This window comes from Elaeis guineensis, chromosome 8 (genome assembly GCF_000442705.2).
Source record: "Elaeis guineensis isolate ETL-2024a chromosome 8, EG11, whole genome shotgun sequence".
In the NCBI taxonomy this organism is placed as follows: Eukaryota; Viridiplantae; Streptophyta; class Magnoliopsida; order Arecales; family Arecaceae; genus Elaeis; species Elaeis guineensis.
Window position 1 is genome coordinate 16,248,154 of NC_026000.2, and position 8,038 is coordinate 16,256,191.

The 8,038-nt window shown below is 32.3% G+C and overlaps 1 pseudogene; it reads right to left on the reverse strand.

The window, feature by feature from the left end:
• Positions 1-433: 433 nt before the first annotated feature.
• LOC105050049 (uncharacterized) lies at positions 434-6,733 on the reverse strand (annotated as a pseudogene).
• Between the last annotated feature and the right edge of the window lie 1,305 nt (positions 6,734-8,038).

Consider the following 8,038-nt stretch of genomic DNA (forward strand, 5'->3'; position numbering starts at 1 on the left):
AGCTGCAATACTAATTGCTTTCACACACCATGAAACCAATGTTTGTCTGATCACAAGTATACTTTTCATTTCAAGTGATATCCCTGACCATGGGGAGCTTCCAAGGCCTTGGGCCTGATTTCCACCAATTCACTCTAGGAGCACTCCTCTAATTAAATCTAGCTGCACCAATCTTTTAAGTCTTATGCTGCTCTTCTGAATGAACTTTTCATCATGTGATACAGTTCTACATAATTACAACTGTGGCTATCATCAAGGATATATCCAAGTCATTTGGTATGCAAAAATTATCAATGCTTTATCCTATGCTATTTAAGTCAACAATGCAAGCTTCTCTTCAAGATGTTTGGCCAAGCGGAGAGCTTCCAAAGCCTCTGCTTGCTTACCAGCCCGCTTCAAGTTGAATGCTCGATGCTGCTCGACTTTGATCTGTTTATCCAGATAAGCTTCTCTTCTCGAGGGTTTCCATCCTTCTCAACTTTTGGCTTATACTCCGATTTCTTCGAAGGTTGGATTCCAATTCAGATAGCTCTTTCTGAATTGCTAGCTTACCTTTTGGTGGTGATTTAACATATGACTTGTTCATTCTTGTAATGCTTCTCTCAGCAGTTGTCCCTGACATAGATGGAACTTCAGAAAGTAGAGTGGTTGAAATCTTTTGGTTTAGCTCTGGTGTAATTCCACAATCAGACCGTATACTCTCCAGGTCTCTTTCAAGTAGTCTAGCTTTCTTAAGCAGTTCCATTGCCTCAGCACTCTTACCTGCTCACTTTTGGCTGAGGGCTTCTCTTCTTTGGGCAAGCACTTGGCTCTGCAATGCTTCCCAGTCCAAAGCAACAAAGTTCATAACATGATTAGTTGCCTGATCACCCTCCACTCCAACCAAATGATTTTAAGGTAGCTGCTAGCTCTGGATCATTCATATCATCATCTGTCACTTCAAAATTCCCATCAACAGCAAGATCCTCTGTGACACCCAGAAAGTGGTTAAAAATTATATTAGGGTCAGATGCATGGTCCAATAATATATCATCTTGTTTGTCATCATCCATAATGCGGATTAAAGCCGACAGCTCATCATCAAAATCTCCATCGTCACCCAAGAGCTCCTGTTCTTCCAGTTGTTTTTCTAAAACTTTAGCCTTCCTTTGCCTCAGCAAGCTTCCCTTCTCGCTTACGCAAAAGAGCTTTTTTCTTGTGAGCAGTGATCTGGGACTCATCGATGCCACCTTTTTTCCGACCTTGAGGGGATATTTGAGTGATTTCTCCAAGAAGACTTGACAGTTCATCATCTAAACTCAACTTTGTAGACTTTTTAGCTGCACCATGAAGATCAACATCAGACCATCCCGATTCTCTGAGTTCAGCTGTAAGGTCATCCTTTTCCTCTTTACTCTCCTGTGGTGGTAACTTTCTTTTACTGCCTAGTCCTTCACTTTCATCTATCTTCTGGGTGCCAGCCATGTTGCTCAAATTTGAAGCTTTTGAAGCCATTCTACGGCTCTTTCTTATTGCAATTTCTAAAGTCCCAGCGTGCCTCTCAAGTTCTTTACCACGTTTGAAGGCTTGAAGTGCATCCTCAGATTTTCCTTCTGCTTTTGGGATCTTGTATTTTTTCTTCTCACCAACAGCTTGCTGATGCAATTTTTCTGGGCTACTGATCCAAAATCAGTGAGGGCAATATTGTGCATTTCAATAGACGGTCTCCTAGTGGTACCTCCTCTAACTGGAGTGGCAGATTCTTCATTCAAATTCAAACAGGAAGAACTATTCCCCAACTTCTGACTATCAGAAATCGCATCAGCATGTGATTCTTGTCCAGACGACAAGTGCTGCTTCCCAGCAGTTTCAAGAATCTGACCTAAAATTTCTTCCTCATGCTTTAAGGACAGTTTTAGATTACCTGTACAAAAAGTATATGTAGGTAAGTAATAAATTTAGCCTATAGCTTTCAGCAAGCTTCATATATATCTAACAAATAATCAAGTAAACCTCTTCGAGTTAGTAGCTATAGGACTAGTAATTTTCGACACGATCCATTGATATGGATATGACATGACACATATTTAGACGAGTTCGGATTTGAAATAAATGAATTCGGATCATAAATGGATTGATCTGTTTATGACACGATAAATTTGTGTCTCAAGCATGTTGACCCACGTAATCCATTTTGATCTGTTTAAGTAAATAGGTTAAAATATGTTAACGGATTATATGATATGTTTAAATATATTTAATATATTTATTTGAAGATTATTTGGGGATAAATGAGAAAAATCAAAAAATTATAACCCTAACTTGAAATAGACAACTATGGAATTCAGAGCTGTAAATTAGCATAGCAGATAACTAAATTATTTTTATATTATTTTAATTTTTTGACTAAATTTTTATTATTTTAGTTAAATTTTATAAATAAGTAAAATAGTTAAATGGGTCATTAGATGGGTCGTGTACTTATTTGACCCACCAATACGATTATTAATCATATCAGACGGATCATATCATATCAATCCGTATATATTCGTGTCGTGTTCATATTCTACAGATCGATCTGTTTAATTAAACAGATCGTATTCGGATTGAGCTAACATATATTATACCTACAGATCAACACGACATATTTATAATCCGTGAACATGAATTGCCAATCCTAAGTAGCTATGCTACAACATTTATTGTCTCTATCCCCAAACAGGAATCCTTTATACTTTTGTGCATGCCTGAAGGCAGATTCTACTATCAAAATTCTGAAGTGAGAAAATCAACTCCTGAACATATAATGGGAGCACTACATGAAAATGCTCGATACTCTATCAGAAGCAGTCATATACATGAAAAAAATTAAAATGTCTATCTATTATGCTTTTGAACTAAAGCAATTTTCCTAGAAAAGAAGTTCCATGCCCTTTCACTTTACCTGTTTGATTGACAAATTCTTCATGACTTCTCGTAAACAGAACAAACTTTTGGAAGTTATTAGTAGGAATGCTAATAGTATACTGTATACGAATGATAAATATGACAATGGTAGACTAATGCCTTCTTATCCTTCTCATAATCAAGATTGAATCATACAAACAGGCAGGACCAACCCTGCTGTCTGAGAAAATTTATGTTTCACAATGTCTAATGGCAAAGTGAAATCAGCTAGCAAAAGTGGGAGAAAAAGGAAAGTACTGACCTTTTACAGGTCAACTTTTGTGACAATATCTCAACTCAAAGCATGCTGCTTCCTCTATTTTTTTGCAAGGATCACATAATCGAACTGGTGAGTCACCTTGTCCACGTAAAACCGTTCTCCGCTGAGTGCAACTATGGCAGAACAAGCCTCCATATCTGCAACAATGATGCTATAATAAGAAAAGTGACAGGGAGTTCTCCATCGAAAAATCTCCAATGATCGAATTTTTCTTACAGATCCCAAGAGCACCAAATCATCCTCAAATCACCACGGACTTACCGAGCTCCTTCTCGGACCGCACTGACCAAGCTACTCTTGCTCAACTCGAAGCCTTGTTGCAATAGTTGGATTGATATACAGCAAGCTAGTGTTACGTCTAGTCCAATAATACTATAAGAAAATAGTGATTTTGCGACCGAATTTTTTGGTTGAAATATACGACCAATTTCGCGATCGAAATTTTTTACGACTGCTTATTAAAAAAAAATAATATAGCAACCGAAAAATATCAATTGCAAAATTAAAATTTTACAATTGATAATAAAAAAAATAATATAGCAACTGAAAAAATTGGTTGCAAAATTAAAATTTTGCAATTGATTTTAAGATCGAAAAATTGAATATAAAAATAAATTTATAAAATATTAATTTTTTATAGATTTGCAACCATAAATTCAGTTACAATAATTTTCAATTATTTAATTTAATTTTTAAATAATTTAGTGATTGATTTTTTGGTTGCAAAATGGATTTATTATTTTGCAACCGAAAAATCGATTGCAAGCTTTTCATTTTTTTATTTTTATTAAAAATTTTATGATCAAAAAATTGATTGCAAAATTCTTGACTTGTTTTTTAATCTATAGATAAGTTTGCGACCAATTTTTTGATCGTAAAATTTTTTAATATTTTACAATCAAAAAATCGATCGTAAAATATTTTAATTATTTTTTAATTTAAATATATTTATGATTAATTTTTTTGTTATAAAATATTAAAAAAATTTATGATCAAAAATTGATCACAAAATACTTGAATTATTTTTTTAATCTACAAATAAGTTTGCGATCGATTTTTCAGTCACATATTTTTTTAATATTTTACAGTCAAAAAATCGATCGCATAATGTTTTAACTATTTTTTAATTTAAATATATTTACAATCGATTTTTTGATTGTAAAATATTAAAAAAATTTATGATTGAAAATCAATCATAAAATACTTAAATTATTTTTTTAATCTATAAACAATTTTACGATCGATTTTTTGATCATAAAATTAATATTTTAGATCAAAAAATTAGTCATAAAATTATTTATAGATTAAAAAAATAATTCAAATATTTTGTGACTGATTTTTTGGTCATAATTTTTTTTAATATTTTACAATCAAAAAATTGATCGTAAAAATATTTTACAATCAAATATAATTTTTTTCTATTTTTTTCTGAATATGACATAATTTTAAAATTTAAAGTCTATCTTCATCATTTATTATCGTTAAAATATTATCACAAAAGATCATCTCAATCTGATAGCCCTAACTATATCGATCAATAAAATTTGATTTCGACGGTCATAAAAGATCGCATAATAATCTGATAGATAAAGACCACCGATGGATCCAAAAATTTATAACGATAATTTCAGTGATATTTATAGCACACTATCAAAATTTTACTTCAATCGGACATCATTATCATGGTCAATTTAGCATGGAATGATTTAAATCGTTAAATAAAAAATGAGTGATCAAAAAGTCAAATGACATTCAATCATAAAGAAATTTTTTAGATAAATGATCTTTGCTACTACTTTGATCATTTGTATGGTAGTGATTGTAAAATTCAAATCATGCATATATGAGCCATCCATGTTAAGCATATCTTACAAAAATACAAGTACTAATACTTAAGAACTTTAAGAATGAGTATTAGAAGATGTATAGTTTTGGATGGTTTATATATGCACAGTTTGAATTTTATAATCACCACCGTACAAATAATTAAAGTAGTAGCAAAGATCATTTATCTAAAAAATTATCTTATAATCAGATGCTGTTTGACCTTTTGATCATTCATTTTTTATTTAATGATCCAAATCATCTATGCTAAATTGATCATGATAATCATGTCTGATTGAAATAAAATTTTGATAGTATGCTACAAATATCATCGAGATCGTCGTTGCAAGTTTGCAGATCCATCAGTGGTCTCTATCTATCAAATTATCATATGGTTGTTCGTAACCATCAAAATCAAATTTTATTCATTGACATAGTTAGGGTTATCGGATCGAGGAGATCTTTTGTGATGATACTCTAACGATAATTATTTAGATAATGAACGATGAAGATAGACTTTAAATTTTAAAATTATATCATATTCAAAAAAAATAAAAAAATTTAAATTCAATTATAAAATATATTTGTGATAGATTTTTTGATTGTAAAATATTAAAAAATTTTAAGACCAAAAAATAGATCACAAAATTTTTAAATTTTTTAATCTATAAATAAGTTTACGATCAATTTTTTGGTTGCAAGATATTAATTTTGTGATCAAAAAATTAATCATAAAATTATTTATAGATTTAAAAAATAATTCAAATATTTTATGATGGATTTTTTGATCATAAATTTTTTTAATATTTTCAATCAAAAAATTAATCATAAATATATTTAAATTAAAAAATAATTAAAATATTTTATGATTAATTTTTTGGTTGTAAAATTTTAAAAAAAATTTATGACCGAAAAATTGATTATAAACTTATTTATAGATTAAATAATAGCTCAAGAATTTTGTGATCGATTTTTTGATAATAAAATTTATTATTTATGAAATATTAAAAAAATTATGACTAAAAAATCGATCATAAAATTTTTAAATTATTTTTTTAATATATAAATAAATTTATGATCAATTTTTTGGTTGCAAAATATTAATTTTATGATCGAAAAATTGATCACAAAATTTTAAATTATTTTATTATATAATGAAGTTTGCAATCGATTTTTCGATCGTAAAATTTTTTTAATATTTTATGATCGAAAAATCAATCATAAATTTGAATTTTGAAAAAAAAAATAATTGGCGCTACCAATTTTTTTTTTATAACCTGCCTTCTTTCCCTCTCCTCCCCTCTCCGACCTTTTCTCCTCTTCCCCTCCCCGATGCCCGAAGCCTCTCTTCACCTCCCCGATGACCACCTGCGACAGCCTCCCCACATCGGCCCGCCCACGACGACACCCCCTTCCCTCCCTAGTGATTGCCCGTGACGGCCTCCCCTCTGACTTCCCCTCCCTGGCCCGTTGCCGATGGTCCACCCTCCCCTCCTCGATGATCGCCGGCGATGACCCCCCTCCCAGCCCGCCTGTGACGACCCCCCTCCCCTCCTCGGCAACAGCCCATGATGGCCTCTCCTCACCGGCCCGCCCACTCTGGCCTTTCCTTGCTGGCCCGCCCATGACAAACACCTCTCCCCTCCTCGGTGACCGCACGCGATGGCATCCCCTCGCCGACCTGCCTGAGATGGCATCCCTCATCGGTCTACCCGTGACGGCCCCCCTCCCCTACACCCGAACCCCCTCTTCTCCTCCTCGATATGCCCGCGATGGCCCCCCTCCCTTCCCTAGCACCCGAACCCCCTCTTCCCCTCCTCATCACGTCCGCAACGGCCCCCTATCCCCTCCCCGACGACCGCCCATGATAGCCCCCCTTCCCCTCCCTGACGACCGCCCGCGACGACCTCTCCTCACCGATGCGCCCATGATAGCCCCCCTCCCCTCCGGCCTCCCCACATTGGCCCACCTGCGACGACCCCCTCCCTCCCCTCCCCGACGATCGCCCACGACGGCCTCCCCTTATTAGCCATTCCTGCGACGGCCTCTCCTCACCGTGAGCCGTGAGAAACGAACGAAAAATACCCTTGGTCCACAGTAGAGCACGAGAAACCAAGGAGAACCAATCGCTGGTCCACACCTCACTCCATGGACCTCGACGGTCGAATTTTATTTTAAATAATAATATAAAAAATAAAATATATAAAAAATAAATATAATATAATATAAAAATAATATAAAAATATAAAATTAAAATTTTATGATCGATTTTAAAAATTAAAATATTATAAAAAATAAATAATGACTAATTTTGGATTTGATTTTTTAATTAAAAAAATTCAAAAATAATTAGTGATCGATTTCGCGATCGATTTTATAATAAAAAATTTATTTTAACAAAATTAGTGATTGATAAATTAATTAAAAAATAAAATAATTAGCAACTAATTTTATTAATCAAAAAATTTAAAAATAATTAACGACTGATTTTATGATCAATCTATTAATAAAAAATATTTTAATAAATTTAGCAACTGATTTTGTGGTCGATTTTATTAATAAAAAATTTAAAAATAATTAGCGACCAATTTTATGATCGATTTATTAATAAAAATATTTTAACAAAATTAGCAATCAATTTTACAATCGATATATTAATTAAAAAAATTAAAATAATTTGTGAATGATTTTGCAGCCGATTCTACTAATAAAAAAATTTAAAAATAATTAGCAACTGATTTTGTAATCGATTTATTAATAAAAAATATTTTAATAAATTTAGCGATTGATTTTGTGATCGATTTTAACGACCGATTTTACAACAGATTTTAAAAAATAAAATATTATAAAATTTAAATTATTTTTTTATTTTTTGATCACTAAAACAGTCGTAAAATTTTGTGATCGATTTAAATCGATCGCAAAATTTTGCAATCATAATTTTTGCAACTCATTAAAATCAATCACAAAATTGATCGTAAAAAAAATTAATAATCGATTTTTATTATC